We start from the raw sequence: 15,381 nt of genomic DNA on the forward strand, positions 1-15,381 counted from the left end.
AAACAGTCTTGCGGCAGAGGATGTGCAAACCATCTTCTTCCCTAAACGTGCCTTTACATCGCGTGATGGGTATGTGACCGCGAAGTACCACAAAAAAGAGAATGTTGCATAACAATTTCTGATTAATTTTGAAGAATTTTTATTTTGACTAGGGAATTAATGTAGGTACAGGGTATAAATGTATAGATTTGAAGCATCAGTGCATTGTCATTTCTGACAACATTCCCATTCAGTTTTTCCATTTATTGTCTTATATATTAAGTTAAGCTCCACAACGTGTATCACTGATAGTGTAGATCCTCTTAATTTTTTAAGTCGTCTTTGTAGACGATTTGTAAAAAAATCATCTTCAGAGATGATGTAGAGACAAGAGAAAGAGGTACGACATCTGTCAGATATATTAGATTCAGTAAGTAACTGTCTAAGTTTCCTAAAGTATACATGGGTGGTCCCATGCCAAAACGGACTAACTCCATTTTTGATGAAATTGAGATACAGTGGCATTTGTGCTGGGAACTGAGAAGTTCATCGCTCGCCATTAAACCGATTCATCAAACATGTTACTCTATTCCTTGCCAAACTAAAGAAGCTACAAACTTTGTTCATTCTGGCATGATAAAACTCTCAGTTCATAGATTATCACTCTATCTCAATTTCATCCAAAATATACTTTGTATGGGCAACCCCATAAGAGGGCGAAAAGAAGAGCTAAAAATCTGAGCTTTTAGAAAGGTCCTAGAGAGGTCAAAATGTAGTTAAAATTTGCGAAACGAATCACATAATTTATCTTTCCTTCTTATATTTTAGTATATTTTTTTTCAGCACCCAAAAATCTCTATCCAGAATTACGAGATAAACTAAAGAGAAAAACATTTTCAATTCGAGAATTAAATCAGAAAAAGGTTATATTACTTGACCTAGATTTGAACTCACAGTCTCTACATTCAAAAAAGAGGGCTCTTTAGAAAGACCTAATAGCTGCTTCAACAGTGAACTGATTTCTACCACAACTGGTAGATGAGTGACAAATATTAACGAAATTTAACGAGATAAATGCATTTATCTATTTCAATAATAATAATAATAATAATAATAATAATAATAATAATAATAATAATAATAATAATAATAATAATAATAATACGAAGAAGAAGAAAAGAAGAAGAAAAGAAGAAGCGCATGATTTAAAATGTCGGGTTCATTAATGGTTAGTCGTGCGTCATTCAATTTCAAATCAAAAAGATAAAAATTCATGTTTCAGATCTTGATAATTTTGTACGTTGAAAGACGTGTTTGAGAATAGTTGCTGACCAAAATAATGCTTTTCTAGTCATTATAGTTAATACTAATTATTTACGCAATTAGCTTCGAGGTCACGAATCGAAAACGTGTAATTTTGCATGTTGTTCTTTATTTCATTAACCATAAAATCTATAGAGATAAAAATTTGCATCCGCATTTAATTTTTCCTGTATCTTTTTAAATCTACAACGAAAACTAATGAATATTGTATAAGTGTAGAGTTATAACAGCATTTATGGTCCAAAGTTCAGATCCCGGAATGAGCACGCGTTGAAAGTTTAACATGTGTGTAATGTTAGCACAAAGATAAGAAATGCCGATATTTCCTGTTAACCAAATTTTGTTTTGGGAATTTGAACCCAAGGCAACTAACAAGTCTAAATGTATCTTTTGCCGCATAATGAGTTTCTAAAGTAATCATATGGGCTATTTGACTTTTCTACAACTATTCCACACAGTAGCCTATAATTATACCAAAAGTTCGATTCCAGGCAGGAGCTCATGTGGTTCGGATTCCACGTTAATCAGTAGGTCCACGTCTCATATAGCCTCCCTGCTGAAAGGGACGTTAAACTAAAATCAACAACAACAATTATAGCAAAAGTAACTGATGACTTCCTACACATCAGCATTCTACTAAACATCAGCATTGCATTATGTACCAATGCTTTCTTAATAACTGGTTAAATTTATTAACAGTCTACTCTGTTACATTATGTGATTTTCCACTAGCTGTGATAGAAATCTAATGTGTTGAGTTGACCCTTCAGTGCACTGGTAATATTGTTGGGACGAGAGTGGACTGGTTGTGCCTATGAGATACCAAAAAATCTAATTTAGTTAAAAGTACATAGAAGACTTTCAAATAAAATAACTTTATGTATCAAGGGAAAAATGTATGTTTATTGATTCATAATGTTGGAAACACGGGACGTATTATTTATATGTTCTTCATCGATATTTACAAAACATGTTTTAATATATGAATAACGGATAGTTTTCAGGGAAGTTAACGGATAAAATTATAAATAACAGAAACTTTTCAGGATAAAAGTACACTTATAGGAAGACTGAGAAACACCGGGAAACGAGCTGGTAGTGACGTCGCATGGCCGCAGTGACGTCACAAACATGACCGACCATCTGAAATTTAAATTGTCATAACTCAAAAACCATTGATTCTACGAGCTAGGAGTGATAATTAGCTCCTAGCTATTAATCTTCTACGAGATAATTAAAATTATTATTAGTTTATTACTATTAGTATTATTATTCCTGAATATTTGATAGTACAAGTATTGAAACATCCGAGTATTCAAATATCTGAATAATAAAACGTATGTCATAGCCGATCAATTGCTGTCAAAAATCCTAAAGTAAAAAATGTCCGACGTGAATTCGAACCAAGAACCTCCAGTTTACTGGTTACGCGCTTTTACCACTGAACCACGACCACCACGCGTTAAAAGATTCGTCTTTAGTCTCGTTACGTTAGGTTTCTTTGTCTCCGCTTGCAAAGTTGTATGTTATATTTCTTCAATTCTAAACGTCTCTTGTATTTCTTTGATGTCAGGAAAGTTTATATTATCTAGGTAATAACTTTAGTTGTTCTTAAACCTTTGGTTCACAAATTTGTTTTTTCTCCACACGAAACTACAAATGTGACAGATTTAATTCTCGTACTCTGCATTTGTTTCAAAGCAGTTGCCATTACCTGGTCAAAAAGTTATGTCCGCCACGATACATGATTCTTGCAGCTCATCCCCAGATGGATAAATTTGACAAGTGAAAATTGACCATTGACTTTCCGTGCAGCCATTATTTTATGCGAGAAAGATGTTACCTGGTGTGGAATCGAACCAAGGTTTTCTAGTTGGAAGCCTAGCATGATACCCAGTGGCAGCTTTAGAGGGTAGGCACGGGCCTACCAAAAAAATTAGAATCCTACAGCTTTTTAGACTATCATACGTGTTTTCTTATGGTTTATCTGTGAATTCGTAAAGTGATAAAATTTTCTCGTGTAAATTCTGTTGCACATCGGGACTTTGAAATTCACGTCATTTTCATGGTAGTTTCCGTTTAGAACTCTAGCAAAACAAAATACCGAATGTAAATCAGGAGCATGGAAATAATATTGACTATTGTAGTGTCTAGTGTCCATTTGCTGTCTACCCAGCGCGGATGGTGAAAGGACAGTTACTGGGATATGTGGTAGAAACCCCTGATTTACGTAAACAAATTCTCGTTTGTGATTGAACAGAACTGGTAAATGTAAACAAATCTTTATCTCTCATTGGTTGAACGGCTGTCCACGATATTTAAAGGACACTTTTAGAAATATCTTTATATTTTTTATTATATATAATTTTGTTTTCCCTACAATTTTCCAATAACTATTTCCTTCCAATAATTATTTTCTGATAATTTTTATCTTACAGGTAATCTTACTGTTAGACATGATAAAAGAATATTATGTACTGTCACATGTTCCTCGTCCCCCTTCTCTAACGACGCCCGTGCACACATAATATAATAGTAAGAAATGAAAACGCTTTTGTCATCCATCACTTTGTGCTTTTCCCTGAAACGACTTGCGTTTTATTGGCTGCTTTTATTAGCCGAAATACTTATGGTAATGAAGGAAACGTTGCACAACAGTTTTTGCGCAGTTTCCAATTTTGTTGTCTGCTCATTAAGGCTTTATCTGTGTCAACAGATCAGGCAATGAAAGTTTGATCAATTTGAGTGCACTCGTTTTCTAAGTTAAAAGTAATGCATATTTTTAAGGAGAACTTCTAAAACATGAAAAAGTTACTTTCATACCTTGAAATTACTTTATACTTTTAAATTGTTACCAAACTGTTAATTATAAAAAGTGAAATTCGTGTTTATATATATATATTGAACATTGAGGATTAAGTTATACATGATATTTGCTTTATTATGAATGCTACTAAAATTGAATATGTTACGTGTAGCTTCAGTTACTGTTTTAAGATATGATAAATGTCCTTGTCAGTGTTAACCTGAACGGGCGCATAATGGTCAATGAATATCGGTTTATTAATAATAAAATGCATTACTTTTTAAAGAACATTCTGTACTTTTATGACTAAAGAACTGTGTTGTGCAGGAAACTTGTTTAAACAACACGAGCACAAGACAGAGTATGAAATTCACTCATTTTCTTCTTCACTGTCACCGACACCTTGCACAGGCATTTTAGCAGGCATTCTGGAACCGGATGGACGTGATTCATAAACCTTACAGTAGTTCCATGATGTAACATTTTTTTTTTTTAGAAGTGACACCAAAGCCGTTTTGTTGACAGCTTAAATGGTTTTACGATCCTTATAGATCCGCATCAGACTGAAATATTTTATGTTTTCTGGTCTTCTTTGTGGTTGAGTGCTGAGTGCTTTGAAATCCTTGTCTCATCTGATACGATACTTGTTCTGAATTATGTAAGGCTTGCTCATCTGAAATCCTATCCATTTTAATAGTTTCATTTTCACAGTTTTCATGTCTATTTTTCCAACGATTCTTCATGATTCTGTAACAAGACTATTTTTTGAATACTGTTTGATGAAGCTTTTAAAAAAAGCGTACTCTCGTGGATTAGTTGTAGCATACCGAATCAAGATTTCCCATACCTTTGCTGTGTAGATTTTTTCTTACATATGAGTGTTCCCAATTGAATCCGCTTCAAAACAGCTGTGGCCACATACCATAAATTTTAGATCTACAGTTTCCAATGTAAGATTAGCCTGGACTTTGCAAAGAAGAGTGTTTGAATGAACTGTTTTCTGTTTCAGCGCTCTGCTTTGTAATAATACACCTAAAAAATGTGATACTTCCGCGACCTGGAGGGATAAAGTTGCTCATCGGATGGTATCTTAAACTCGACCAAATGAATGATTGCCACCACATGGCAATAGGCAAAATGAGGTACTGAGTTCAGGACCTGTGTTTCTCCAGTCTTCAGAAGTACTACTGTAGAAATGAACGACTTCTCTATTGTTTACTTCATCTGATGCAACTTGTTACCAATACTATTAACACAGCAGTAATACAACTCAATTTCTGACAACACAAACTTTGTAAGTCGTTACTATCATAAAGATTGAGCACACTTATCATAAGTCCGGACATATAATAAATGTGCTCTAGCAAAGCAGAGAGTTTGACCTAAGCGACAACTATTCACTGTGTATTACCAATTAGCTATTTCCAGTAGGCATATTATAATTGTGTACCTGAGATAGCAGGTATCAATATATCGGAACAGGTGAAAAGTCTGGTTTGAGAAAACTTGAACATACGGCATTTGTACTCTCGAGAGTCGATATATATCTTGAAATAGTATTACAATTCAACAAAAGAGTGACAATAATCTCCTTTATTCTAAAATAAATATTTTTACTTTCATAGATGTAAATTCACATTTCACAAATATCAAAATCAGATTTCAATTGGTAGTAAGAAGTCTGCTTTCGGAGATAATATACATATTTATGCACAAAAAGCAAAGAAATATAAGAACTTAAGTGAAAAATCAAACATTTGGTTATTATACAATCACATGTTGTAAATATTTAAACAATATGCTATATTTTTAACATAAAATTATTTCTTATTTCAGATTATTTTGGATATCTATGCTGTTAATATTTGCTGGCCTTGGAAGTATGTCTTTGCATACTTTATGGATTAAGTTTGTGAACAACCCGTTAGTGTTTATTGAACATACAAATATTTATGTGAAAAACTACACTACTCCCGCTTTAGGTCTATGCAGCGGTGTTCAGAACGTAGTAATATTACCGTAAGTTCTTCGTTTCTTACAAATTATATAAGAACATATTATGTGTTACTTCTATACAATTTAGTGATAGAATAGTGTAATGCAAAAATATAACATTTTCATATGTATGTGAAAGCCATGTAATTTTCCACGCAAAACTACTCAAACATATTTACTAATATTATGTATAAATATGAAATTATTCTGAGAAATATTTCGAAAACAAAGTTTACTATAGGCCCTATGTAAGGAAGGCAAACGTTTTTTAAAGTCCTAATAATTTTCACTTAGTATTTTCTATCTTCTGATCACAATCAGAAAACAGTATTTTAAAAGATTATTTTAAAATGTTTGTGATATTTTGGAAGTCGTGCAGAAATAATCTAAGAATCAAATTTCGTATATTGGAAACTATTATGGGGAGGGATGAGGGAATGAGGAATGGAAAGTACGGTATAGACGGTAGTTTAGTTTCATTTTCCTTAAAACTCTATGCCGATCTAGTTATAATGTATAAAGTATATAACACACAATGACGTGATTGATATAATTCATGATATTTTTATGTTAGGCTTTTATTAAAATTTACGTCTTTGATTTACGTAGCCTGATATTGATATTATAGAAAATGTTTAAAAAGCATTCTTTTGCATAACTATGATTCTTCTTTTGAGATGCTCTGTTGTACTCTGCTCATGTTTGTTGATAACCTGCAACACGTAGTAAGTAGTATGCAAACTAAGAACAGTGTAGTCGCTAAAATAATGTAATATTTTTGTACTCATAGTCGTGACACACCAGGTTTCTAATTTGTGATTAAATTAACTGACAGCGATGTAACATATTTAATGGCCATAGTATCTTGGAACACACCAATGTTTGCATATTTTGAGTTTCTGGAAATAAGACAACTCCAACTCGATCAGTTCACATCAAGAACATAAAATACTGAACAAAATTATGATAAAGGCGTCTTTGTAAATAATTTTTGAATATATTAAGTTGCTAGGCACCGAAGTAAAAGAAATTAAAGATAGGCACCGAAGTAAAACAAAAGTAAATATACAAGGTTAAAATTTGGTTATGATGATTAATCTGTTACAAAAAGAAATCGGGAATAAGCGAAATTCCAAATAACTTGGGGACATTTTGTGGTGCTGAAATAAGCCAACAGAAAAATGAATAGGATGATTACAATTAGAATCTAAACAGTAATTTTAAAATTATATGGTATTTGGTGTTTTTGTTCATTTTGTAAAAGAGAAATAGGAACTGAAATATGAATTTTATTGAGGAACATAATATATTATATTTGTAAATATAATATTTTAAAGCATGCAGAAATAAACAAAAAATCACAAAAAAAGAAGAATAGAGTAAATACTGTTGTGCATGGAAATACTAATAATTACTATAAGAACCAATTATTTAATTGCTGCTCACTAAATTGAAAGCGAAAGTAAAATTGAATGAAATAAAGTTGCAATTACGAAAATCATTTTGATTATTAAAATATATATCTAAATGTAAGGTAATTAAAGAATTAAATGCACTGCTAGAAAATATACAAAAAGCGAAGTGTATTAGTTGTATTAGTATCAGTAAATGATAAAGCAATTTAGACAAAGGTAATAATGAAGGTATTAAGGGAACAAAATTTGAGGTATTTTATAGTTTAATGTGTCAAAGTTTTTCAAAATGATTTGATGACTGCCCAGTTTACTAGTTTGAAATCAAGCTTCATGAATCAGTACGATAGAAGAAGTAACCACACAGAACATTACTAAAATAATTCAATATCTTTATGTTTGATTATTCGGATGATTCGTAGTATATTCGGGTATCGAATAGTAAAATTATCTTCATGAAACATGGAAAATGTTCTGTAATCTCTGAAGTTATGGGTGTCTTTAATATAAATATTCATACATCTTCTGTATGTTAACCTGAAGATAACTGAAAATATCTTCATAACACAAAAGAATTTTTTCCACAAAACTCGCGAAACGGCGAATGAATACATCTGTTACTTTCTATACTTGTGATTAAAGGTTTCCTTTCCATCACATTTTATATGATACAATATTCATATATTATGCATTTTCTGATATTTAATATGCCATAAACTTAAATTTTTAACTACATTTTGTTATTCTTCACAAATTTAAGTTCCTTAAGAATTAAAAATCTTCAAATTATCTCCATACTAACATAGTGAATTGAGCATGTTTAAAACCACATACTGGAAATCTTGTTGCTCTCCTATCTAAAAATGTGTTACCTTTTACAAAATAATTGTTTCATAAAATACGTGAAGACTTTTGTTAGGTAGTAACTAAAATAATGAGATGCAATTACTTATAGTAACATAAGGACGCACTGCAACTTCGGCATAATGTAAAGTAATTTGGTGCATGGCAACTATTATAATGATTTAATCCAATGAAGACGGCGTACTACAAATATAACTTACAGGTACTGGTGATCTACTTGAAACATTAATAATAGAACGATGTTGAATAAATTAATTTCTTAATTCTCTCTATAATATTTCAAATGAAAAATGCTGTAACTACAATGTTGGATGCAAAATTCAGAAACACAAAACACTTAATTTCAATAAGAACAGCACCGAAAATATTTTTCGATCTCAATTTCACAATGATCCTATAGTCACTATATTCTAGAACAACGTAAACGTCTGTAGGATTTAACAATAGGCAGACGTATTTATGTCTATTTTGCAGATTGTAAATATGTAGGTAGTAAACATTGATAGGTGTTCTAATTTTCTTTATCACAAATGCAAAACTCGATAAATTAAACATCTCAGTTTTTAAAATGAACTGCTGTAGCTAGAGCAATACGCAGTTCATTCAATTTAGATAAAAAGATGATTATCTTATTTATATGAAAGTAAAGATATTTGTAAAATTATTTCCTATCTTTACTTCAGAATTTATTGTAACATTTAAGCAAGAATATCTTGTCATGATTTTTGAGTCCACATATTGAGTCTCCTTTAGCTTAGTCGGCATTAAAGTCGGACGTAAAATTTAAAAATTTCATTTCATTTCATTTCCACTTATTAAAATCATGTGATTAGCTGGTAATTGATATATATTTACAGTTGTTCCTTGTCAAGGTTTTAAGGATGCATTCGGCAAATATTCTGATAGAAAATTGGAACCAGATACATCTAATAAACAACCATCTGATCCACATATTGTCCCGTTAGTTGTGTTTAGAAAATTATACCAACATAAATCCACTATACTTACTCCATCTTCAAGAGGAATGTCTTGTTGGATTATTTCCATTAATATCTTGTAATATTTCTTCAAATCCTACACATCAATGGAATTTGCTCGTACTTTGTATTGCCCTTCTGATGTCTTCTCTTTAACATGATATGGGTTTTAATTTCTCATTCGTATTATTCTAGCACCTAAAAGTGTTCCACTGAATTGATCTTTTGTTTGATTTTTGCTTGTGCTGCCTTTCCCTAAACATGAGGTCATTGTGCAGTTTACCTAATATTTTGGGGTGTATGCCCTCCTATTTTTTCTTGCTCCGTCCCGAATTCGCATTTGATTGTTGAGAAACGAATACCGTTACCTGCATACTAGAACGAGTATTTAAGATTGATTGGTGCTATAACTCAGTGTTTAATCGAAGAGAGCTTTTCTGGGGGAAATTTGATATTATTAATTTTTCCTTTATGTTTGACTAAATATGATGAAAGTCTCTTCACTAATACTTCTTATTGTATTTATCAAATTTTAATTGTTCTTCCATGATTTGAATTCTGATATCCCAGTTTCAAATATTGCAATAGCCTTACATGTTTATGAAGCTGCTTATTAGCTCCAATTATGAAATAATTCCTTAAATAAATCACTAGTGAAATAGTAATTGCTCAAAATACTTGCATAAAAGGGTCTAGGTCAAAACTCCCAGAGCCCGATTATGACCGATTGTGTGGGATTTTTGACATTTCTTGAGTGCGGGAGTTTTGGCTGTGAGAGTTTTGTCTATTTGTGTGGCAGTTGTGGGAATTTCTGCGAGTCGCAGTTTTGTCCATTTGTGTGGCAGATTTGTCCATTTATGTGGAGATTGTGACCGTTGCAATGTGTGGGAGTTTTGTCCATTTTATGTGGGAGTTATGGCCGTTGGGGGTATGACCGCTTACCTGTGTGGGAGTTTTGGCTGTGGGAGTTATGACCGTTCATGCTTTTGCGAGATCTGTCCATTTGTGTGAGAGCTATGACCGATGTGTGGGCGTTTTGACATTTTCTGAATGTGGAGTTTTAGTTGTGGGAGTTATGACTGTTCGATGGATTTGGGAGATTTGTCCATTTGTGTGGGAATTATGAACGTTTGTGTGGGCTTTTTGACATTTTCTGAGTGTGGGAGTTTTGATCTACTCCCGCATAAAACTTGTACATGTCTTATTTTTAACGGAAATGTGCTAACGCACTTCAGGTATGGCAGGAAAATAAAATGTATTGTATAACTTATCTAAATACTCTTTTCAATAACTTTAAGTAGATAATTGTTGTTTATTATTTTAGTAGCGGAGTAGGGAAACCTACAAAGTTACTAAATACATAAAGAGTGGTAAAATGGATCATAATTTAATTGCTGAAAAGTAATTAATATTTTAGAGTATTGTGATGTGAGCACTTTTAGAAATTTGTCTGGAAGCAGATTAGCCCTTAACATTTCTGGTGAATGTATTTTTTTGTTTAGATACTGCAATGTTTTAGAGTAACCGACTGAAAACTTTCTAATGCTAAAGATATATGAGTAGATGAAATTGCTGCTACAGCTAGGAATATATTTGATACCCTTCTATGCCATTTATTATTGTTTTCGTCATAACAAAATACACATTTTTAAGGCAGATAACTGTTAATTATAATGCTAGATTTTCATTGTAGGATATCCATATAGTCGTTGATATAACAAAGGTAATATGTGTTCATAAAAAATATTTGTCCAGTTCCTTCTCAAAATTGAGATCATTCTGAATAGAATACTACATGTCTCTTTATAACCAAAGAGTGCGTGAATCTTTTGCATTCTTGTCATTTTATATAAACCTGCGACGCTAGATAACCGTGATATGAAATCTGGCACTAGGATATTGTAATATGATATGAAGAAATCGCAAAATTATATTTTACTTGACAAAAATAGAATTTTACCAACTTTTAGTAGATAGACTAAGAGTTTACGATGTGCTTTTAGATAAAAGGGATAAAGTTTGTGACCAAAAAGAAGGTAAATAAATCATCTTAATAGGCAGAGAAGGGTAAAAGTTCACACTCGTATGCCTTCAATAGTGTTAAAATAGCTTCCAGTTAAACTGTCCCCTTATATAGGGTTCTTTGGGAGTGAAAGAACAAATACTGCGAAAAGACAATAACGAAACTATTAAATCATAATTAATAATATGAATATTGATCTTGCAAACGTTTTAAAGGTTTAACAGGAAATAACTTGTTCAAGGTACAATAAAACCTTACAATATCCTCTAAAGTAACAAAAAATATATATTCATCTTTGCATCAAAAAGGACTTCGGTCTTGTGTACCAAACTTTAATATTACTTGATAATTTGCGAATATGTATATGTAGCATTCATTAAAAATAATATGAAAACAGAGCGAAATTTTACACGTATAAACAAAAAAGGTAAATAAACTAACCTTATATATTCTTGGAAGAGAGATAACTATGAAATGAAAGAACATCACATCCACGGAAACTGCAAACATCGTCATTTTATATGAAATCTGAAAATTGAACATGATTCTTCAGATCGGTGAACTATAGATTCTATATCTATATCTATAGTATGTATATACTATAATTGAAACAGAATATACTATAGTTTGTATTTTGATATTATAAAATATTTTGAGTTGCGTAATTATTTGATTTTAGAAGTAATTTAAATACTTAAACACATAGATTTTTTCTCAAATAAAATGACAAACTATAAACATTGAATTTTCGTTTTGCAACTATCGATTTTATACTTTGGTGTTCCATTTTCTTAAATTCAAACGAAACATTGCTAACACGCAAAAATAATAATTATTCTGTTTGAACTTTAATATGAAATGTATATTTAGTGTAGTAATATTTTCCGCACTAAAGCAGTTTATATATGTTATAGGCCATGCGAATTCTTGATTGTTAAGTGTCTGATAAACTCTCAACCTGTCGATTGCTGTTCTTATGTTGACGTCCATGAGAGAATTGATGACCGGTGCTACGTGTTCAATTCAATTATGACGAGGTACGTACAAGTAAGAAAATAATGATAATTTATATTACATCTTTATTAATATTAGGAACTTTATTTTAGAGTTCTTGTATGTTTTGCTCTGTTAGCCCTTTAGCGATAGCACTATCTGGGAAATTTTGAAGAAACAAAAACTAGGGATAATGAATTGCCTTGGGACCACTATGGTAGGTACTATAACGACATTTGGTAAATAAAGAAAATGTTTGGCAAAACTTTTGCCCTCGAAAATATTATACATTTTCTTCTTGGTCCGCCTATTGTAAATTGAACCTAGAAAAACATGCTTCAAAGGCGAAGATGTTAGCGACTATATATCTTCTATGATATAATTTTATGCGCGTTGCCACAACCATGGCTAAAACAAATTATGAATAAATAGTTTATGTACATTTTAATTTGAAAATGTTAGAAATGTTGTGTGGATATTTCAATGATTTTAACGAAAACAAGCACATTTTTAAATATATTGAACTGTTCTTTTTGTTCGTATATTTTAAACCGAGATATGTTCATAAGGTACTACTTTATTTGAATTAAAATTATGTACAAGGTTTTTGAGAAAAAGTAATGATTTGTAAAATTAGAAATATGTCAATTATTCAGTGAAAGTGAACTTAATATAAATTTGTGATAAGAACGTCAAACAGAAAGAAGGCTAGCATTAGAAAGCTATGCATTTTGTGAATTCAGATTTCAAAACGTGACATATTAAATGCTGTTACATACTTATATATTTGCAATTATTAACAATACGAGTATTTGAATTGCTTTGATTTATCAACTGATTACACTTAAACGAATATTTTGATCATCGACGGTACCAAAGACAATCAGGAGTATTTTAAAGCTCAAGAAGTTTTTAATATGTCTTGAGAAGTTTGTCATGAATTAAATGCTAACAGCAGGACAATTGATGCAATTTTATGGATCACAAACACAATTGGCCGTGGATCGAAAAAGAATCGTTGATTGTATACTTGTTTTCTTAATACATTAGTAACTTTATATAGTACCAATGTAAAGATATTATCTCTTGCCCTATACGTACACCCTTGCCTTCACCTGCGTGGCAAGAGGTCTTGCTATACTCTTACATCCCTGATGTATGGACATATCAGATTAGAACACGGGGAGCGAAAACAAATTGCAATTACTTTGAAACCTCGTTGTTCACAGGTGAAATTTTATTGTTGCTTACGATCTAGTTTCTTTAACACCCTGCAGATATATATATTGTTGAGGCATGTCATTGATTTTATTCAAAAGATATTATTTTGGTAAAGGAAAGTATATTTAATAAAGTTAAATGTTAAGAAACTAAGTGTTATCACGTAACGTAAACACGTGTGTGTGTTTATGTGTTGACATCAATGTTGTGTGTATGTAATGAATGTTCTACGGCTAGACGCTTGCTCGTCAATTCGTAAGATATTGTAATTTGTATTTGTAATGTTTTGAATTGTCATCAGATTGTCACATTGTAACATTGACACACTTTGACTGTGATATAATCGTTGAGTTCGCAGAAATTTGTAAGTCTGAGAATTTGATCACGATGTAATTCGGGTGAAACCAACGTTTTACCAATAGCTGAGATATACAGAAAGTCGACGAGAATGAATTCCAAGATGTCTGGAATCTTCGTATAAAACCTTATAGTTTTTAGAGATTGGGATCAGTCTCAGGAGTCTCGAGGAGCAGTCTTTGAGGATCAGTCTTCGAGCATTTGTCTCTGAGTTGAGTCTAAGAGATCAGTATACGTCGAGCAGTAACATAGTTGCTCATGTCACAGTAGTCACTTCTCTGTGATTCTACGTTCAGTATTAGATCAGGAGATCTAATAGTTCAGCAGACCATTCTAGTAGATAATGGTACACAATAGTCAACCATTCTAGACTATTGGCATCAATATAGAGATCGTCCAGAACATCGATAGCAGTTCCAGTCATCAGCTGTATAAAGGTACGTGTATCTCAGCTATGTTTGAGTTCATCGTGGTTAACTTCCTAGCTGCCTAAAGATATGTGATCTTGCGATTATATTCAGTCGACGATCAATCACAATAGTACACAAGCTTAATGAAAATACAAAGTTTTAGTTCAAAATTAATTAATGTGGTTTCTTTCCGTCATCCTGTACCTACTCATTCTAGATGGTGAGTAGCAGCGAACTTCGACCGTCATTTTACATTTCATCCCCATGCTATATAGGCACGACGGCGGAAGGTTGTTATGGCGGAGATGCTGGTTTTGTAGCGGTCCTAGTGTAGCTCTCACCAGTTTATGGTGAGGTTCGATTCCCGAAAAGTACTAGGAGTAACTCTCACCATTGTTAAGGTAGAAATGCTGGTTTTTGTAGCGATTCCAGACCAGTTTTATGGTGGAGATATTTTGGTTCGATTCCCGAACAGTGCTAAAAGTAGGTCGCACCAGTCTTATGGTAAAATCAGCTATTATAATCGTTCACCACTCAAAGATGAAAGTTGGTTCGGATCTCAAATGAATAAAGGTAATTGACTTAAGTAGAATAAGTAATACATTAACCCACACCACCCACCCGCATTAATTGTTAGGTAGTACTTAAGAAGTAGTAGTAAATAATCAATATGTTATCGCTAGTTAATAACCATAGGGAACATTACCCTGTGCTACAGGATAATGGAACTCCCGCAACAATGTTCTCATCATCAAAATTTTATAAATTGGACTTAGGGGTGTTAAGAAGTTTCACTGAGTATGGTCCAACATACGGTGAAAATAAAGAGGAAATATTTAAAGACAATGTTCAAACTTGGAAAAGGCAGCGTTGGTTTATGGTTCAATTTAAACAAAAGAATTTTAATTTAAATGATCTTATTGACCTAGGATTTAGACGACACTTTTTGGCTACAGTGTCAAGAGTAGTTGAGACTTCTCTAAGTTTGAGAAATGCAACATTTTTTGCACTCACGTTTACA

This window comes from Thermobia domestica, chromosome 18 (genome assembly GCF_964235325.1).
Source record: "Thermobia domestica chromosome 18, izTheDome1.hap1.1, whole genome shotgun sequence".
NCBI lineage: Eukaryota > Metazoa > Arthropoda > Insecta > Zygentoma > Lepismatidae > Thermobia > Thermobia domestica.